General features: G+C 47.6%; 1 protein-coding gene across 1 annotated transcript in view; it reads right to left on the reverse strand.

The window, feature by feature from the left end:
- The window catches only part of HS3ST1 (heparan sulfate-glucosamine 3-sulfotransferase 1), a 33,406-nt gene that overhangs the window by 9,227 nt on the left and 2,046 nt on the right, over positions 1-22,133 (reverse strand). The gene's annotated exons all lie outside the window — the stretch shown is intronic.

Raw genomic sequence — 22,133 nt, forward strand, 5'->3', positions numbered from 1 at the left:
AACTGTCATTTCCGGAGCCAACCAAACTTCTGAGCAATCAACAGTCTATCATTTTTTGTTGTTGTTGATCTTAAGGAGACAAAAATGTCTTCACTTTCACCTCTGCCTAGCACCTTAAAGCATGTTGCCGTGGTGTCAAATTTCCCTCCTTGGCAGATCATCTTGGAAACCCAGAAAGAGGAAACAGATTTAGCTCTTGTGCCTGTCAGTCTGCGGAAGGAGAGTGATATATCAAGATTCACATAAATATTTATTTTCTTGAAACTACACATGACACGCGTCAGCCAAGGTCGACATTCGCTTTTGTTTGGATTTACTTACGGTAATTGCTGTGAGGTAGGATGGCGTGGGAAGAAAGAGTGCAGGGCGGAAGGGCCCCAAGGTCAGCCCAGAAGGTTCTCTGGGCCACACTGACCGCCTGGGAAAAGGAAGCGTAGCTGGCCCTGTCTTCCCCTTGAAAAAAGATCAGGGCTCTTCAAACGCTCCTTGCTCCAGACTTTCTATGCTTCGCTGCATCCATGGCACCATGTATACAAAAGGTTACCTGGATAATAGATGCTATTCTCCAGGATGGAAGGGAGGAGGTACCTGGGCAAATGAGGGAGGGTGGCAGGGTGGGGACTTGGGGCCAGAAGGTGTCAATCACAGGGCTTTCCTGAGATTCTGAGAATTCCAGGAGACAAGGAGGATGATAAATGCAGGCCGAGCCCGGGTAGTCTTAAGTGAGTCCATAGTGTTTCTTCTCCCAGTCACGTGAGGGATTAGGGTCGAAGCACCTGGATAAGGAGCTGCAAGTGGAAGGGGACTGAAGCTCCCCTTGCGGGAGCTCTGGCAGCCCCTTTACAACTGCCAGGCACAGTATTTTCCAAACTCACACGTGCACGCCAACCCCCTGGAGAGCTAGTTCAGCATGTGGATCTGGATCCGAGAGTTCTGGGGCGAGGCCTGAGAATCTGCCTTTCTAACATGCTCCCAGGAGAACTGTCGGCCCACCTACAGCCCTGGCCATGGCAAGAACTCAGCAAGTTCTGAACAGCCTCGTCCATTCAGACTCAGATTCTGATGCCCTTGGCCTTGGGATGGCTCACGTGACTTTGGGTTTGGTTTCTTACAGTTGTTCAGGGGCAGTTTGCTTTTAAATCCAGGATTAGAAACAACTGCGGTAGACAAAATAGAGGGTCATCCGTCTGGCCCCAGAGCTGGTGTTGGCTGAGGAAGGGCGCCAAGGAGAGATGCTGGGATTCAGAGGCTCTGGAGCCAAAACCCCAGGCTCGACGCTCAGCTCCAGACCTGAAAATCGACCAGACAGCATGGAAAACTCTGAGTCTCACATGCAACACATCAACTCAATACACAGACTGTGAGGATGAAAGAGTCTACACGGATGCTGCCATACTGCCTGGCCCGTGGCAAGCCCTTCAATCGTGGGAGCTATTTTTGTCCCTGAAAATAAATAAATAAATGAAAAGAAGCCTGTGCAGTAAAAACGGGCTTCAAGGATGGTAATTAGTCAAACGGATTTGTGCATGCTCCAAAGTGCGGCAGTGACTCAACCAGATGGAGGCTCAAAGAAGAAAGGGCAGTGACACACGGGGACGATCCCGGCTCTCTGCCTGGGAAGGGGCCCACAGAGGGTCCTTCAAGAAATGTCCCCTGCCTGGGGGAAGGGCAGCCAGGTGTGAGCAGCTCTGAAGCCCTGGGAGGGGAAAGGAGAGGGAACTCCTTCTCCCCAACATGTTTAATCTGCGGCGCTGTGCACGGAAGGCAGAGGTGACCTAAATAAGTCCTTCATTAGATGCAGAAACGCACTGGCACAGGCAGAGCTTGGTGACAGGAGGGCGGACAGGGCCTCTCCCTACTGCTTGTGGTTGTGGCTGAGTGGAAAAGGGAGACTGGCCCGCGGAGGGGAGGTGGGAGGGAGCTGGGCTGTCACAGCGCATCCCCGTGCCTGGCTAGGTCGCCCTCCAGGTGTGACCCGACCTCTGAACAGGCACCCCTCAGACTGGAGGCACCTGCCTGGCCAAGGTGGACGGTCGTCTTCGCCCCACAGGTGGCCAGCACCCAGAGTCCTTGTGTTTCCCCAGAAATGGCCGGGAAGGTCACACAGAGCATCAGAGGTCACAGAATCCTGTGCCATCATCTCATCCTGTCCTTATCTCTTTGGATGGGGCAGCAAGTAGGCAGAGCACAGGAATCCCACAGTTAAGTGTGCAAGGGCTTCACTGAATCAGAAACCAAGGTCTCCTGGAGTTCCTGCCATAGCAAAATGGAATCGGGGGCTTCTTGGGAGCGCTGGGACACGGGTTCGATCCCCGGCCCAGCACAATGGGTTAAGGATTCGATGTTGCTGCAGTTTTGGCTCAGGTCATGACCTTGGCTCGGATCTGATCCCTGGCCCTGGAACTCCATATGCCACGGGGCAGCCAACAATGAAAACAAAAACAAGAACAAAACCAAGGTTTCCTGAGTCCCAGGTCACTGGACCTCAAACACAGGGAAAGCTGTGGTTCTTTTAGGTTGAGGCAGGAAATATTATAATAGTTTGTAGCTGAAAATAAATATATACTAACCAGAGTAAGTTCTTTCCCTGGGTGAGCTAAGGTGGGGGCAGGGGGCGACTTTGTCTCATTTCTTGAACTGAATTTTGTTTCCCCCACAAAAATCATGGGTTGAAGCCCTTACCCCAGCGTGGCGGACATCTGGGGATGGGGCCTTGGGGAGGTAATTAGATTTAGATAAAGTCCCCGGCTAAGACCCATAATGGGGTGAGTGTCCTTATGAAAGGAGGAAGAGAGGGGGGCGTTCTCTCTCTGCCACCCACATGAGCACGCTAGGAGAGGCCGGCCACCTGCAGCCAAGAAAAAGCTCTCCCCAGGGACTGGATCGGGTGGCATCAGCTTCCTGAGCAGACTAAGGTACAGTCTTGAGAAGCAGAGTAGAGGAAAGCTGTCGGCCAGGGACTTCTTCCCCCGTGGAAGTCTTTCCAGGGGCAGCACAGGACAGTCTCCTGGGCCCGGGCCCAGGGCAGCAACCTAGGAAGCCTGCTGGCAGTGGGGACCGCAGCAAGCAGCTGTGTGTGTACCTGGGCTGTCTAAAGAGCCAGCCGCGGCCACTCCACAAGATGTTGGAGTTAAGAGACCAGTAGCATCTGATCTTTGGATTTTTCAAGATTCAACTATGGAGAGTCATGTGAAAACTCCTGCTTGGTTGTTTTGTTTTTTTGCCTTCTAGGGCCACACTTGCAGCATATGGAAGTTCCCAGCTAGGGGTTGAATCAGAGCTGCAGCTGCCAGCCGCGGCCACAGCCACAGCCACTCAGGATCCAAGCCATGTCTGTGCCCTACGGGACAGTTCATGGCCACACTGGATCCTTAACCCACTGAGTGAAGCCAGGGATCAAACCCACATCCTCAAGGATACTAGCTGGGTTCTTAACCTGCTGAGCCACAACAGGAACTCTGAAAATTCCTGATTTTTATGAATGTAATAAATGGATAAAAGCTGTCCAGAGAGATGAGAGAAAAAAAAAAAAAAAAAAAAAAAGATTGGACAGCAAATCTGCAAAGACTGATGCCTCAGGTCTGTTCTTCGCCCAAAGGTGATGACTCAAACTTTTACAAGGCAGGTTGACGTTCCTAAGATCAAACTGAGTTCCTGGGGACAGAGAAATACCCCGAGTCACTATCTTCAGAGCACCCTGTAAAGTCGAAGATACACATGGGAAGAAACTTAACAATGTGTTCGCTGTGAGCTGGGATCAGGCAGAGCTGCATCAAATCCCAGAAGAGAGAGGACACACAGGCAGAAGCTGGGGGGTGGGGGTGGGGCTGCAGCCATTTCATCGAAAGTCAAAAGATGCCTGGGTGTCATCCAGAGGAGGCTTGGGGTCGGCTCAGTAGAAAGTCCTCCGGGACAGTCATCCCAGATAGAGTTTGTAGCAGAATCAGGGCTGGGCAGGTTGCAGGCACTCACCCCTTGCCCGGGTGGGCTGTGGAGGTACAGTTTATGGGGGAGGGTGGCAGGTATGAGGCTGTAGGAGCCAGCAGGGGCCTCAACTAGATTCAGAACCACAGTGGCGGGACAAAGTCATGGCAACAGAACACAGCATAAGGTCCTGAGCTTGGATCCCGGTAGGTCCACTTACAGACTCCACGTTGAGACCAGTCAATGGAACATCTTGGAAACCACTGCTCATTTTTGGCCCAAGAGCTTATTTTTGTCTTTCCTTTGGGGCATGCGTGTTCTTGGTTTATGTGATCATTTAAAAACAGGCATTTAAGTGAGGGCTTAGGACTGAGCACATCAGGGGTAGAACAAAGACCAGGGGTGGAGCAAAGACCAAGACATCCCTTCCTGCAAGTTGCTGACGGGGAGGCAGTATGGACAGAACTAAAGCACAGGCGTGGTACCATAGCTGGCTTTGATTTTACAGGGTCTGCCCTTTTTTTCCTTTTTTGAATTAAATTGCTGCTGTTCATGTAACAGCACTGAATAAAAGCCATGGTGCCTGGCTTTTTCCTCCAATCCCTGCATACACACACAGCTCTGATTTCTGTTCATCTCTTACTTGAAAAATCTTTTAAAACACTATTTTTTTCTTTTTTTGGGGGGGGGGCGCACTTGCGGCATATGGAAGTTCCCAGGCTAGGGGTCAAATTGGAGCTACACCTGCCAGTCTACACCACAGCCATGGCCACACTGGATCTGAGCCTCATCTGCAACCTACACAACTTGGGGTCCTTAACCCACTGAGTGGGGCCAGGGATCAAACCCACATCCTTATGGATACTAGTCGGGTTTGTTTCCACTGAGCCACAACAGGAACTCCCTTTTTATTTTTCAGTTTTTTTTTTTTTTTATTTTTATGGTGGCACCCACAGCCCATGGAAGTTCCAGGGCCAGGGACAGAATGTGAACTGCAGCTGTGACCTACACTGTAGCTGCTGCAACCTGCTGTGCTGGGCCAAAGATCGAACCCACACTTCCATAGCAACCTTTGCAGCTGCAGTCGGATTCTCCACCTTCAGTGCCACAGCGAGATTCCAATATCCTTTATCCTTATCTTTCAGTTTTACAAAATGAATTAGTGTCTCATTTGCCTCTGATGCGAGCTTGAACTTATCTATAATGAATTTAGACAGGAAACAACTGCCTTATTATCTTAGTCATCTTCAAATTCATTAATGCCATTTAATCTGTCCAGAAGAACACCAGCTGGATCTTGCCCTCGACACAGGCTTCTTTGTGATCTCGTATAATCTCTTGCTATCACTTCAGTATCTTCAAATGAACTATAATACTCTGCACTAAGTTCAATCATCACCGGCCTGATCATTTATTCTTCCTGAGTGTTGATGCAAACTGATTTATACTTAATATCTTAAATGAGTACTTAAATAACATATTTGAAACGATCTGGCATCTGGGGAAGACACCGAGGAATCCTTGAGATGAATTGCAAGAGCTCGGAGGAGGCAGGCTGGTGGTTAAGAGTGTGGGTTTGAATCCCAGCTCCATCCCTCACTCCCTCTGGGGGACCAGGAGGAAGTCCCGTGACCTCTGGGTGCTGCATGGGTTTTTTTTTACCTGAAATGTAGGGATGGTAACAGTATGAATGGTTTTAGGGTTGTGCTGAGGACGGTAGGAAGGATTACTAAAGAGCTCAGATGGCCCGGCCTAGAGCAAATTCTCAACAAATGTCACCATCGGCACTGTCAGAACTCTGGTTTCCATTCTAGCAGCTGATAAATGCCACACAGACGTAATCAATATTGCTAACACCAATCATTTCAGACACATACCCTGCATCTCCACAAAGCCGTCTTTGCTTGGAAAGACCAAGTGTACGAAAGTGAACGGGGTGCTGAGCTGGGGTCAGGAGCCGGAGTCTAGTTCCAAGTTCTGTCCTGACTTCTGGGTGACCTTGGCCCAGACAAAAATATACGCTAAGCCTCTTACAAAAGGCAGCAAATGGACCCTACATTCTAAGCTCATCTGCCCTCTTATACCTACCTGAAATGTGAAGGCTTTAGGGAATTAAGAAATATCGGTGTTTGTCAAGGCAAGACACTATTATCCAAAATTCCAAACAAAACAATCACTGTTAAAATCAAATCATAAAATTTTGTCACTTGGGCTGGCATCAGCCTAACATTTCACGGGTGAAAGGTAGCAATAGACACTGAATTTCTACACTGCTGCGGTCCTTTTGATAAGGGAAAATAATAGAGCTTCTAGCAGGACAGATTGTCCCCTTGGGTAGGGCCCCCCCCCCCCAAACTACCTGCTGCTCTGGTTCAATTCAGATCGTGTTCAGCATTCATTCAATAAATATTAATGGAACCCAGGATCTGATGAAGAGGTAGGTCAGCCAGATTAGGGAACCCTCTCTGAAGGATGCTTAGTCATCACTGAAACAAAACAAGATGAAGAAAAATAGCACCAGAGAAAGGGCTTCTTAGTGATGAGAAAATACACAATCAGACCAACCCCTCCAGGCTGCGGGGGAGGCAGAGGGTTTACATGCGATGGGATGAGACTTCCTTGCACCTGACCCAAAAGGTCAGCTCCAGGACTTTCTGGGCTGGAGGGAGGCAGCTGACTCTAGGCTTGTGCTTGTGTACGTGAGGAATCTAAGTCTGGGAGGGAGCAGAACTGCTGAAGACAACAGAAAAGGACTGAGGGCTGCCGCGGGGGTCCAGCTTCTTGGTTCTGATCACATAGAATGCTCCGTCTCTCCCTAAATAAATGAAGAGACAACCTCTGAACAACAGTAGGATGCTGGGCACAACAGGTGAGGGTTCTGGGAGTCAGCCAGGACCTAAATAGACTAGCTGTGTCCAAGGCACTGGGAAACTGGAGGTGCTCTTTGCATCCTGTTCCCTCCCGCGAATAACTCAGGTACATGCAGGCGTGTAGGAGTGTTGGCGGGGCGGGGGGGGGGGATGGAGAGAGAGGGGGCAAACATACACGGTGATAGCTCTAAGGTTAGGGCTGTGAGATAGTCAAGGAAGCGCTGCCTATTCGAGGGAATGAGTTTTCATGTCCCAGTAAATTTCTTCCTGCAACTCTTGGAAAAAAGCAAAGGCCTTGGAAGAGAGCGTAAAGAAACAGACGTGTACACCCCATTTTCTACACGGCGACTTTCTCTGTGCCGTCAGCTGGATGTGATGGGACTTGAGTGGGGTTTACCCATGGGATTCCGTATTCCAGCTCCTTCTGAAAGGAATTTGCCACATCATACCTGTGTGCGTGTGTGTGACAGAGAGAGGGAGAGAGTGTGCTCTGATGATGAACTGTTTTTAAGACGTCCTGCAACTTTCACACCCTCTCAAGGCCATAAATACACAGGCCCCCAGGCCCTGCCCGTGTGATGCGTCTATGACCATGAGTTTCCAAAAGCAAGTTTCCAAAGGTGTCAAAAGGAGAAATCTGACCACAGCCAACTGGGTCATTGAGCCGCACTGCTTTCCTGGTCTGACAGCCCCCCACTTTCATTTCCTCATCAGCTGATATGAGCACGCAAGCCTGGCTTTGTACTCCAGACTGGGAGCAAACCCAAAACAGTATTAGGTTCCAACATGCAGGAAAAGAGAGGGGCTGGACCAAAGAACAAGGGTTCAGATTAACTGAGGTTTGGGGGAGTTCCCACTGTGGCTCAGGGATAATGGACCCCACTAATATCCATGAGAATGAGGGTTTGATCCCTGGCCTTGCTCAGTGGGTTAAGGATCCAGCCTTGCCGAGAGCTGTGATGAGACCAGCAGCTGTAGCTTGGATTTGCCCCCTGGCCCGGGACCTTCCATGTGCTGCAGGTGCGGCCCTAAAAAGCAATATCTAACTAACTAAATAAATAAATAGGGTTTTGAAGATGGTGCTGAAATTTCTGGTCTGGCTTCCCACAAGTTTCCTTCACATGTTTAGAGGCACAAGGAGAAAGACATTTAATAATGTGAATCACCAAGTCAGGTTTCCAGAAGATTCCTTCTCACACATATTAACCTCCTTCCTCCCTCAGACACCACCCAAGAGTTGATGTCATTTGCTCAGGACACAGATACCAGGCCTCCTGAGGGTAGGTCCCTCCCGGGCACTGCCCAGGGACACAGGGAGGAGACAGGTCCCCTCTTAACCCTCAGGAACCCACTGAGGAGGTGGGCAGATGGATATGGGAGTACATGCTTCCAGCCCAGTAAGACAGAGGGGGCTCTGGGATAGACACACTTTTGGCAACTTAAAGGTGATCATAATAGAATTATATTAATATGTATATGAATAAATTACAATAATAACTGGGCTTTAGAAGTTTATAATAAAGATTAAATATTATAACATACACACACACAAAGGAGGCCAGGAAAAGACGATTGGGACAAGCACCACGAAAAAACACCTTAGAAACAGATCTGGGAAGCAGAGAAAACAAGTTCAAGGCTTTTGACTGAAATCCAGGCTAAAGTAGATCAACAGGGAAATAGAGAAATAAATAGAATGGTTTGGGACGATCAAAGCAAGTGAGTTCATACCTGCTGGGATTTAAATCCCTGGCTTAGTTATTTGATCACAGAAAAGCTACATGCCTCTCTGGGTCTTACTTTTCCCATCCAAAGAAAGGGGGAGCCTCCTACTATGTTGAGTGGCTGTAAGAATTAAGTGAGATATTGTAGAAAAATACCTTAGCCCACCTGACCCAGGGTAGACCCCCCATCCATAGCAGCTCAATAATATGCATCACTTAAAACAAGGGGAGCGTGATGACATTAGCCCAAAGAGAAAAAAACAGGACAATAATAGTAATACTTTAGATTTTATAACAACTAGCCTGCTTAACTAATCGTCTAAGAAAGGAATTGCAACATTCCAAAAACCGACAAGTAAGAAAATGCATTCTTCTACAATACAACACAAATGGACCCATCTATGAAACAGAAACCACAAAGATAAGAACAGGCTTGTAGGTGCCAAGGGGAGGGGGAAGCTGGCAGAAGGAAGGAGTGAGCTTGGGGTTAGCAGATGTAAACAATTATACCTGCAGGGGATAAACAACTAGGTCCCACTACACAGCACGAAGAAAGAACTGCATCCCATGTCCTAGGATAAACTACAATGGAAAAGAATATGTGTGTGTGTGTAACTGAACCACGTTGCTGTACAGCAGAAATTAACACAGCATTGTAAATCAACTATACTTCAACAAATTGTTTTAAAACATGAAAAAGCATTTTTCAAGGAAAGTGGACAAGTGAGTATTGAGAGCGATGCAGAGAGAGAGATGACAAAACGGCAGAAGGAAAAGCACAAAGCGACTCTTAATCTGATGTTTTTAAGGGACAACTATTATGAGATAATTGTCATCTGTGTCATCTTTTGCAGAGGATCGTAAAGAGCTAGTCAAGGCAGGAAAGGCGGGAGGAGAAGGCGATTCTGAACATGCGACATTGTTGAAAGCAGCAGAGCTGGGTGGCCGATGTAATCGGAGTCCTGACAAAGGGCTCCGTGCCAGCCCAGAGCCTTGTGCCGTTTCTGCTGGAATCTGCGTGGCCGGGAAGTGGAGGAAGTGGAGGAAGCAAGGCTGGGATCAGAGGAAGGCCAGGCAGGCTTCACGTTCAAGACTAAACAGTATAAAGCAGTACCTGGAATGGGGGCCTGCCAGGCTGGGCGCAGGCTGATGCCCTCAAGGCTGCGGTGGTGACAAGAGGGCTCTGGAAAGGATGGGGCACTGAGTGGCACTGATTTAAGCCAGAGGACATTTTCTCGGGCAGCTTTCGTTCCTTTGTGGGCCACCAAGGACAGCTGCCCCATCGGAGCTAAGACATCTGAGCTAAGACATCCGGCTTCTGGCAGAGACGGATGCTCCTGTTGATGATAGTGGTCCTTTCACTTCCCAGCCGCTGTGACCCGAGGCCCTTCCCTCCCTTCTCCCCGCCTAAATCCACATTCCATGGAGCAATCCTGCATCTAGATTGCAGACCAGGCACGAGTGTGCCCACGCACAGCTCTCCACAGCTCTCCGGGGGCAGCTGTTTCCCGAGGGAGGCAGCTGAGCCCACAGCGATCAGGGCAATGTCACAGAGCCAGAAGGGGTGCTCAGGGAGAACCGGGCCCGCCTCACTCACTAGGGAGTGACCCAGCACCTCACCGCCTCCTCCCCTCGCTGCTGGCCTCACTCAGGTTAGTAGCAAGGCTCTGCCCACTCAAGGCTCAGAGAACGAGAAAGCTGGGCATCCCCTGCCTTGGCAGAGAGGGGAGAAAAGGCACAGACCTGAGCTGGCCCTTCAAGCTCCAGGCCAGTTGCGATGGGTCACTTCCCTTCACTTCCACGGCTTGTAGCCGGTCACAGGGCCACGTTGACCTTCAGACAGGAAAAGTATAGCCCTACTATGTGCCTGGAAGAGAGTGGGCCAAGGTGCAGCCACATGCACATTATTTGTTATGGAATTGGTGGGGGGCGGGGAGAGCATCCAGGACAGACCTGAGAAGAGGACAGAGTCTGGAGCTAATGTGGGGTGGGGGGTGGTGGCAGAGGGAACAGGGTGGGAAATGTCCACGTCCCTGATTTATCTGGGGGAAATGTGGGCAGTCCTGTGGTCAGCACACCAGGTGGGTGTCAGAGCGAGGATGAGTCTTGAAAGATTAGAATGCAGACGCCATGCTGTGGGACTTGAAATGCTTCATTACTTACATTATTAAAAAAAAAAAAAAAACCAACAGCAGAAGAAAAGCTCAGTCTTGAGCACCCACTATGTGTATGCAATATCCTATATGCACCACTGCATTTAATCCTGACAAATCAGAGTATATTGGGGTTCCTTGGTTTTGTTTTTTGTTTTTTTTTTTTTTTTTTATTAAACAATTACTTCTTGAGTGCCATCTGCCTGTCAGGCATTGGTTCAGGATGGATCCAAGTTTGAAGGGTCCAGACAAAGCCCTCATTCTCTATGATTTAATCTACTAGAACAGATTAAACATTAAATAAATGTGTGAAAAAATACATAATTGAACATCATGACGAGTATGTGAGGTTTAGAGAGATGATTTCCTTGCAAAACAAAGGATACTGCTGTGTAGCAAGTGGCTGGGCCCAGATCTCATCTGTGTAAATGCCTGGAACTCAAACACTAATACTGTAAATCGTGGGAATCTATGGGACCTTTTGCATCAAGGGACAGAGCAGGGGCCTGATTATATTTGTGTTTGGCAAAGATTGCTCAGGTCAGGGCTGGAGAAATTGACGTAGAGAAATACTGCAGGTTGCCAACGGTTGTAAACGTGATGGAGCTGGGGAGGGGAAGAAAAGCCAAACCAGAAGAAAACCAGACGTGCATTTCAGCCGAAGGCAGCAATTAACGAGGTGCTACAAAGGGGAGCAGGAGCCATCACTGACTGCAAAATACAGACATGAATGTAACAGTTGCTCAAAGACAAGGGGGATCCCTTCAGGATGACCTTGTTCAATTAACTGGCCTCGCCCAGAGTTCCACATGTCTGGGCCTCCGTCTCTTCTTGTGTAATTCTCGCCTGTGGACGTGGGACCAAGATTTTGGCTAATGGGACCTACAGGGGACTCTTTGGCAGGCTTTTGAGAAAGGCATCTTTCTCTGATTAGAAAATGGTCCCCCAACCATCTTGCTCTCTTCCTACTTCAGAGCAGATGACAAGAGACGCTGGCACGGATACTGGGACCTTCTCGCCACCTAAACAGGGATCAGCAGAAGAAGGAGATTTGAAAGGCAATATGCAGCCAGAGCCTTAATGACATTCTTGGTCTGCTTTGCACACAGCATCAGGCTGACCAGTTAAAAAAAACTAATGATAGCCACTGAGTACTTACTCAGTACCAGACTCTCAAGCAGGTGTTTTCATACCTTATCAATTGTGATTCTAGCAGCAAAAGAACCATGAGGAAGTATAAGTCCATTTAACAGATGAGGCAGCCAAGGTTCAAGAACAACAAAATCATGTTCCCCAAGGTCAAATCCCTCAAATAATGCACCGCCTTCTGGAGCAGGGGCTGTTCCCTTGTGCCTTGAACATCCGAGGGCTCTGGCCCCAAAGATGCTCTCGTCTCACCAAATGACCGAGGAGGATGAACCCATCCCGCCAGAAAAGGTCAGTTCCTGGGATGTGTGTGTGTGTGTGTGTGTGTGTGTGTGGACGGGGTTTGGAGATCAGGAGGAAGTGACCGTGTCAAGGAGACACACCGCCCTGAAACCCTCTCCTAAGAGCCCACATGTAATGAGTGGAAAGGCAAAGCCCAAGCAAAAGTCACAAACCCACCCCTGGCAGCGAGAGGACCTCGAGGTCACTGTGGCCGGCCCTTCCATTGGATGGATGGCACTGGGTCCCCCTGGGTGCACTTGTCAGCTGGGACTCTGTGTGGTCGCAGAGCTGGGAGAAAGGCCAGCTTCTCTCTTTCTCTCACGTTCCACATTCTCTCCAGTTTCAACCATTGTGGTTTCTGTGCCCTCCCCTCAAGGTCATGGGCATTCAGCTGGGGTCCTGAGAAGCCTTGGGGAGGGAGAGGGAGTGACATTTACTTAAATGATCACACTGTGATTGAACAAGATATCCGTGTACCTCCCTGGGCTTCCAGTCCTTGGTCTGCTTGTAATCCTTCTCTGCCCTGGCTTCTCCTGCCATCCTCCTCTTCTCTTTCCTCCCTCTTCCTCTTCTCGTTTTTTTTTTTTTTTTTTTGGGAGGGGGGGCTTCAGCACCTGGAGTTCCTGACCAGGGATCCAATCTGAGTCACAACCTATGCAGCGGCAGCAAAGCGGGATCCTTAATCCATTGGGCTGGGCCGGGGATCGAACCTGCGTCACTGATCCCACTGCACCACAGTGGGAACTCCACCCCTAACCCCCCCCCTTTCTTTCTATGTACTTAGTCTGTGTCTTCCCCTAACAGCCATACCTTCTCTACATTGCTGCTTCTAAGTTGTTAGCCTGGAAAATGAAATCATAAGGTTTGCTTCAATTATATAAATTAAGACTAAAGAAACAGGGGAAAAGATTCAGTCAGTCTCCCATGAATATGATGCATGAGATTCAGGGCATGGTCTCTGTGACATGATGTTGAGTTTGCAATCAAGAGGTCTATACTGCTTCCTTTTGTCATCTTATTAATAGCATCTATTTTTTTTTTTTTTTTATGCTGACCATGAGCCAGGCACCATGTAAATGCTTAACATTCCTAATTTTTTTTTTTTTTTAAGATCTGCATCTGCAGCATACGGAAGTTCTCAGGCTAGGAGTCGAAGTCGATTTGGAGCTGCAGCTTTTAGCCTATACCACAGCCACAACAACTGGGGATCCAAGCCGCGTCTGGGACCTACCCTGGCGCTCACAACAATGTTGTATCCTTAACCCACTGAGAGAGGCAAGAGATCAAACCCTCGTCCTCATGGATACTAGCTGGATTCATTACCACAGAGCCACAATGGGAACTCCTAATTCAGTTTAATGTGAACTAAGAGATCTTCTGCTATAATTTTAATTACGCCCATTTCGAAGGTGTGGAGACTGAGGCTTAGAGGTGAGCAGTAACGCACCTCCTACCGGACGGCTGTAAAGTAGGAAAGTGGATTGAACCAGACCTCTCTGGCTGATGAAGTTTACATGCCAACTGCCCTGCAACTTTGGTGTCTTTCTGGCTTGTACTTAATATAAACACGCTGCAGGTAAGCAGCTCCAGCTAAACGAGGAGGCAGTCATATCTGATGCCACGGAAACCGAGGCTTTTGGCAAGAGTAAGCTCTCCCTATGGAAGGAAGCTTACGAGCCTGCTCCAGAAAGTCCACGCACGACCAGAGCCTTGCTTATTTAGCTCCCCACACATTTTCCAACAGTCTTGGTGAGACCTTGGACTCAAGTCATAGCCTGAGGTCATCTACATGGGAGAAGCGAGTCTGAAAGGCCCTCTCACTGTTTTATTAGCTTTGGGTTCATCTGATGAGGGAGCAACGGCAGGTGTGAGTTTTCAAAGCACAGAGAACTCCTTCAGTGAACTCAGAGGAGCCCCTGTGTGCGCCTGGTCCTTCCAACTCCAGCCCTGCAGTAACCAGCCTGGAGCAATATGTGTGTTGAATAACGTGCTGTGTTAGTGGACGGAATGCTCCCCGGTGACCTCATGGGCCCAAGGGTATTGGGAACAATCTGGTACATGCGTAGGAGAGAATCTGACTCATTAAAGGCACTGAGAGTTCTGGCTTGGTCCGCAATTCTATTGCTTCTTTTAGCAAACAGGTAAGCTTGCCTTGGGTTGTTCTGCTGCTTAGCTCATCAGAGATCATACCTATTTTTTCCTTGAACCCATACCCTGCCTGGTTAAGTCCTTTCACCTCCAAATGACCATACTCTCATCTTTCTGCCTGCATTCTAGAACTTTCACCAAGGGCATCACCCCAAACTGTCACTGCAAGAATAGAGATGCTTAATAAAAGAGAGGACTTCCAGTCAAATTTAAATTTCAGAAAAAGACAATGAATCATGTCTTATTTATTTATTTATTTATTTATTTACTTTAGGGCCATACCCACAGCATATAGAGGTTCCCAGGCTAGGGGTCAAATCGGAGCTGTAGCCGCTGGCCTATGACACAGCAATGCCAGATCTGAGCTGCGTCGGCAACCTACACCACAGTTCAGAGCAACACTGGATCCTTAACTCGCTGAGCGAGGCGAGGGATGGAACCCGAGTCCTCAGGGATACTAGATGGGTTTATTAACCGCTGAGCCAGGACAGAAACTCCTGAATCATGCCTTAAGATCGAGCAACTGAGATATCCTATACTAAAATATGATAAAACAATTATATGCTGTTCATCGGAAACTCAAACTGAACTGGATGTCCTGTGTTTTTGTTTGTTAAATCAGGCAACTCTGAATAAGAAGAGTATCAGTTTTCTCCAGCACGATGCTAGGCATTTTATGTTGACAATCTCTCTCTTTTATTACTATTTTTTTTTTTTTGGTCTTTTTGCCTTTTCTAGGGCTGCTCCCATGGCATATGGATGTTCCCAGGCTAGAGGTCTAATCAGAGCTGAAGCTGCTGGCCTACGCCACAGCCACAGCAACGCAGGATCCGAGCTGCATCTGCGACCTGCACCACAGCTCATGGCAACAACGGAACATTAACTCACTGAGCAAGGCCAGGGATTGAGCCCACAACCTTGTGGTTCCTAGTCAGATTCGTTAACCACTGCGCCACGACGGGAACTCCTTGACAATCTCTCTCTCTCTTTTTTTTTTCTTTGGGCTGCTCCTGCGGCATATGGAGGTTCCCAGGCTAGGGGTCGAATTGGAGCTGCAGCCACCGGCCTACGCCAGAGCCACAGCAACACGGGATCCAAGCCGCGTCTGCAACCTACACCACAGCTCAGGGCAACCCTGGATCCTTAACCCACTGAGCAAGGGCAGGGATTGAACCCGAAAACTCATGGTTCCTAGTCGGATTCGTTAACCACTGCGCCACGACGGGAACTCCGACAATCTCTTTTAATCATCATCAGAAAGTTGAAAAATCTGAGACTCCAAAAAAACCTGTCTATTTCTCAGGGCAATACAGTCAGGAAGGAGGAGATCAAAAATTCAAACGAGTGTGACTTCAAAAGCCACACTCCCATAACTTGCAAAGATACATGAATCCTATGTTCACAGCAGCACTATTTGCAACAGCCAAGACATGGAAACAACCTAAATGTCTACTGACAGAGGAATGGATTAAGAAGTGGTACATATATACAATAGAATATTACTGGGCCATAAAAAAGAATGAAAGAATGGCATTTGCAGCGACATGGACGCACCTAGAAATTATGGTGCTAAGTGAAGTTAGAGAGAAAGGCAAACATCATATGATATCACTTATATGTGGAATCTTTAAAAAAGGACAGAAATGAACTTATTTGCAGAACAGAAGCAGACTCACAAACTTTGAAAAACTTATGGTTACCAAAGGGGACAGATTGGTGGGGGGAGAGGAGGGGAGACTGGGGGTTTGGGATGGAAATGTTCTAAAATTAGGTTGTGATGATAGTTGCACAACTAGAAATACAGTAAAATTCATCAAAGTACATACAAAAACTCCAAAATTCTAATCTCAGAAATTTGTATCTAACACCTTCCCCATCCATCCTATCCAGGACCCTGGGAAAAATCTGGCTGAAGACATCATTTCCATCAAGGGTGAGTTTTCCAGAGGTGGTGCCAGCCTGCTTCCACCCCTTGCCACTAAGTATTTATTTCTGCGAGCACAGCTAGAAGAGCATGCCTTTTCATTTCAGCTGCATCTGCAATCACCTTTCTCCCACGGTACTCTAACTGCTGATACAGGACTCTGATTGACTCTCCTAAACCAAAGAGTGAAGGCATTTGCATAAAACCACCCTACAGAGGGGTGTACCTAATCTGCAGAAATTCTAGGGGAAATTCAACAAGACACAAAACGCAATCTCCAAAAGTGCTGAAAAGGGAGTTCTCGACAAATAAAAGGAGCTGCGAATGTTTTAAAACCTCAATACATTTCTTCACTTATAGACAACACGGGCCACTCGGGCCTCCAGGCATATACCAGGTTCCACTTTGAAATCTGCTCACTGCAAGTGGAGAAGCACAGCCTGAGATCCGGGGTCTACAGCTTTTCTGCTGAAGAGCCAAGAGAAGCTGCCTTACTTTTGGAGCCAGTTTCCTTAAATGTGACATGCAGATGCTAAGAGCTCCCTGCCCCTCTTAAAGGACTGGGGACAGGAGGAAACAAAGACAGTGGGTATTAACGTGCTTGATGGAAGTAAAAAGTTATCGTTTTCATTCTTTTCTCTTTTTTCCCCCACTTTTTTTCATTCTTTTTAAATTGTTTTCATTCTTTTCATGCCAGAATACTCTTGCCCTGCCAGAGACTACTCAGGAAAGGGTTCGTGTTTAACATGCCAGCTGACCACGTTTGGGAATCCCTAAAACAGACAAATGAGGCCACAGCCAGGGCTTGGGCCATCTTTTGACTATCTTGTATCATAACTGTTGCGGCTTTTCTTTCCCAGCCTCTCTTTCCTTAAATATCTCTTCCTCCTTGAAGCCTTTCCCCCGGTTCCCCCAGACAGAAATGTCACCACTAGTTTCTTTCCTGGTGGTAAGAAACTACTTGGAACAAGACACTCCTGTTCTGGAAACTGGTGAGAGAAGCAGACCTGCACTTCCAGACACCTGCTCACACAGGCTGAATATTCTTTTTTTTTTTTTTGCTATTTCTTTGGGCTGCTCCCGCGGCACATGGAGGTTCCCAGGCTAGGGGTCTACGCCAGAGCCACAGCAACTCGGGACCCGAGCCGCGTCTGCAACCTACACCACAGCTCACGGCAACTCTGGATCCTTAACCCACTGAGCAAGGGCAGGGACCGAACCCGCAACCTCATGGTTCCTAGTCAGATTCGTTAACCACTGCGCCACGACGGGAACTCCCAGGCTGAATATTCTGATGGGGGAGTGAGAGGCGGTGAGCAGGTGAACTCCTGCAGTGACAAGAGGACTCCAGATAAACATCATGGCTACAAAATCATGCTGTGGGTGAGAGGCTAGCAATGAAAGAAAGAAATAGGGTGACCGGACCTAAAGTGTTCTCAAGGACAGGCCTACCTGGGGACACAGGCAAAGGTCCAAACAGGATGCATTTCTCAGCTTATATACAAAACACTGCTCATTTACCTGACTGCCATACTAAACTGTAAGTTCCACAAGAACAAGAACTATTCTTTTGAATCTTCTGCACAACTGTCATAGCAACAACAGTCACTGCCAAAGGCTAGGCCGATTTGGGAGTCAGTGTTTCAAAGAGTTTCAAAGAGCATAAGTACCTTTCACACATAGAGTGGACTTTGTAATTGTTTATTTATCTGTTTGTTTATTTATTGTCCTTTTAGGGTCACACCCACAGCATATGGAGGTTCCTGGGCCACGGGTCAGAACGGAGCCATAGCTACCAGCCTACGCCACAACCACAGCAACACCAGATCCGAGCTGTGGCTGCCACCTACACCACAGCTCCTGGCGACTCCGGAATCTTAACCCACTGAGCACAGCCAGGGATCGAACCTAAGCCATCATGGATACTAGTCAGACTTGTTTCCACTAAGCCACGACAGGAACTCCTGGAGTGGATTTTTAAAATCCATCACTTTCATGAGACAAAATGAAATTTGGTAACAGTGGAAAGTGTCACTGCCAGGTTAAAAAAAAAAAAAAAAAAAAAAAAAAAGCTTCAAAAAATTTTCACCAATGATGGGGTCTGGGCTTCAGAGAGGTCAAGAAGCACAGATCTAAATTGTTCCTGGCACACGTTCAACGCTCGTGTAAAAAGATGCTGAATGTCAACATTCCGAGGGTCAAAACTCAATGGTCAGGACACTGTTTCCACCCTCCTCACTCACTGTAGTCACCAACTCTCTCCTGATTGTTTATTCTTGTTTCCCATAAGGGTCCACAATTTCCATAAGTGCTGCCCCTTGATTGGTCTTGTCTTTTAATGTATTCGTGCACCTAATCCAGTGCCTGGCACCTGATGGACCTTCAGTGAATGTGCTGGACAGTTGATTTCATTAAAATTAAGAGAATAGTCTGTTATTAGGGGATTACCCACAACAGCAACCCCCAGCATATAATCCAGGGTCCAAACTCTCATAGCCCCAAGTCTTTTATGGTGGACGACGAAACCTGACTTTGGGGATGCTGAGTCAGAGACTGAACGTGGAGATTCCCGGCCACCTGCCTAAGGTTTAACCTGGCACCCCGACATTTTATACGGCCTTCCCCTGATTTATTTTTATTCTGAGCACATCAGGATCTGGTGATCTAGACTAGATTAGCCCTACCCATCTTTTACCTGCATCCTCTGCTATAGAAGACAAGGAGAAGAGCAAGGATTTCCATCCCTTTTATTTCCTATTGTGTCACCAGTGAGCACAACTGATACATGACTGGAACTCAATAAACACGTGTTAAAGGATATATGTAGCTGATGCAACTGCTTACAGAACAAGGAAAAGGAACACTAGAAACTTCTTGTATTTACCCTTGCCTGAATATTCTGCCTAACTGTTTTTCCTGGTCCTCATATTCTAACCAATTTCTTTTTTATCTCCAGAGACCATAAATTGGAGGCCTCCTGGATATAGATGAGGAGGCCTAACTCTCGAAGTGTTTTGTTTGGCTCACATGATATTAGTTTAAAAACATTGATTTAGCCGCTAGTACTTAAAAGTCAGTAGATGCTACATAAAATTGCGAACTTATAGCCTATCATGAAAAAAAAAAAAAGCAGATGTGGCAAGACAGGGCCTGAGGTCCCCACTGGCGTGCTGGGTCAGAGCTGCAGCCTTACCAAGCAGGCCCAGCCCTAGGCCTGTTTTGCTCAGGCAGTTACTTGCCTGGCTGCTGAAGGCATTTGAGTGAGCGACCCCTGCTGGAAAATTACCAAAAAACATGCACATAGAAAAGAAAAAAAAAAAAAAAAAAAAAGGAAATAGGCCCGTTGGGATCTATTTCCGTTATGTTCAGGCTATTTCGCGGAAGAATAATGTATTCATTTTTCTAGAACTCGGGTGGTACCACATAACTATTGACAAACGATGGCACAGTAAATATTATTCTAACGGTCTGAAAAAGCTATGAGCTTAATTCCCTGTGGGTCTAGGAAGCTGAGAATGCTTCATGCCGGAGGCAGGTCTGAAGACGAATTGTGAGAGGCAGTTACAATTCTGGCTAAATCAGAGGGAGAAGGGATTCACTTGATGACTATGTGTTACCTCTAGGAATTAATGAGAAGCTCAAAAGCCAGGCTTGGAAGGGAACTTAGCACCAGCGGGGGGCATCAGGATCATGCCAAGGCGACTGCATCTTTGGGGCATCCCTGGGCATTTAGGCTGCTGCTGCTGTCACTTTTACTTGTGACCCATGGTGATGAATAAATGCTCAATTGTCCTTTTGTCCTTTAGCTAGTCCCTTGAGATTCCAGATTCCAAGTCTGGCGGGGGGGGGGGGGGGGGGGTCATCCAACTGAGCCTTAGTTCAGGGCTAGAGAAGGAGCCCTACCCCCCAAGGAAAAGTCCCTCCGTGAGAGGAAGGTGGTACCCTCTGAATAGGAAGGGCTTTTGGTTGCTAAGGGCCTTCCAAAATACAAAACTCCACTGGAGTCAGGAGGATTTCAAGTGGTGATTGAAAGCAGAGGGCCACACAGGCAGTACAGAGGAATGGAATGAGAACAGACAGACCTGAACTCCAATCTGGAAGCCTCTGTACCTTCAGAAAACTAATTAACTTTCCTAATCAGCAGATTCCCAAACTTTAAAATAGAAATGATGCCATCTGCCCGTGTACAGCAGTGTTGCTGTGAGAATTCGGTCATTCATTCACTTATTTCAAAAATACTTATTGCGCATCTATTAAGCCACTTAGCTAGGTCCTGGGGACACATTTGGAACTTAAAAAATGCAACAGAGAAACAGTGCTTTATGTTGATGACAGCTTTAGACAAAGGAGACCTGGGGGGGGGGGGCAGGTGGTCAGCTCCTGAAACTGATCAGGTATTACTTTTCCCCACTCATCTGCAACATTCTTCCTTTTTTAGTTAATCTGTATCAGGGCCCTTCCTGAAATGAGTATTTCACTAATGCACTAAGCTAAAAAGAAAAATTTAACCCTGACATTACAGATAAGAAAATAATTGTTCCCAGAAGCAGTGAGGCCTGGCTGGTGAATTTCAGGTGGCCCTGATCACAAGGAGATACTGGCCCATTATTGGAAATCCTCCCCCATCATTAAATGTTTAGCATATGTAACTCACACAGACATTCACAAACTATAGTTGAAATCAGCATTAAAATAGACTGAATGAAATTTGCCAGGAAAGCAAATTAAGTAACCCTCTACCTTTTTCACCACAGTTTTAGAAAGGCCCAAATGCTCTTCAAATGCATTGCCTCACTTTTTGTCATAATAATCTTTCAATCTCAGTTTGGCAGAGGAAGAATCTGAGGCTCAGAGAGCAAAAAATTATTTGCTTGGGGTTCTGGGGCAAAAAGCTGGCTCCAAATCCAGCAAGCACTCTTGCTGTTCCCCACCAGAAAAGGCTGGCCTGGCTAGGAAGCACTGGGCTATTAGTGGGGTTGAAGAAAGATACACAAAAGTGATTGAGGAATGACCCAGATCTTTTCCAATACCAGCTGGAAAGTTACAGCTTTCCGCCAGAGCTGGAAAGTTACTGCACTTCCCACAGAACAGCTAGACGGTTGCTGGTCTCCAAAGCGGCTATTGGCCTTCACTCCTCCGAGACCGTCTCTCACACAAGGATCTTGGCTTAGAAGTATGCCCTGTACCCTGGATTCTCTGCCCTGACCCTGAATACAGGCTCGGTTCCATTCAGACATCAGTACTTCTTCCTGTCCCTGTCTCCAAACTGGCCTCAATAGAGAGAACGACTCCGTACTCACTGTGGGTATGTGCCATCCTGGGTAGATGCCCGGTTCTGGGAAAGGCACTGTGCACCCCATCAATCAATTTTCCAGCAGCCAGTGCATAGCCCTGACCCCGTTCAAGATAAGAACAGCCTCTGGGTTGTGTTTTTCTCCAAGGAGCTCCCAGCACCTTTCCCAGAAGATAACTGCTTCTTTTGACCAAAAAAAAAAAAAAAAAAAAAATCCCCGATTACATGGTGGGGTTCAACTAAAGCGTTCTTGAAAATCTACAAAGCAGAGGACTTAGGTTTCACACTGGGCATATGCCAACCACATATGCCCTGGGCTTTTCCGGATCCCCTCTGCAAGTTCAAGGTATGTACTTTCTCACCAGTTTCTCAAGCAGACTCTCCCATCTTAAAGCTACAATGCACTGAACAGCAAGCAGCTTCAGCCTGGGTAACTTAGCCCAGAAACACTGCTCAAGATGCCCCAGTCAGGGATCCTCAGTGGATGCTACTGCTGTAATTAACTGCTTGGGCTTAAGAGTGCTTAGTCACGAAGTTGCCCAACCCAGTCAAATTCGGCCCAAGAGTTAAAGGTACCCACTGAAGCCCCGAAAGCCTCCTTGAGAAGCTGATCTTTCTCTGCCTAGCGTTGAAGAAAATCTTATGTAACACAATGCTCCATTTAGATAT

The sequence above is a fragment of the Sus scrofa genome, chromosome 8 (genome assembly GCF_054392235.1).
Source record: "Sus scrofa isolate SSC_HxYL_T2T_F1_AM1 chromosome 8, Sscrofa_HxYL_maternal_Yorkshire_Landrace_v2.0, whole genome shotgun sequence".
Classification (NCBI taxonomy): domain Eukaryota; kingdom Metazoa; phylum Chordata; class Mammalia; order Artiodactyla; family Suidae; genus Sus; species Sus scrofa.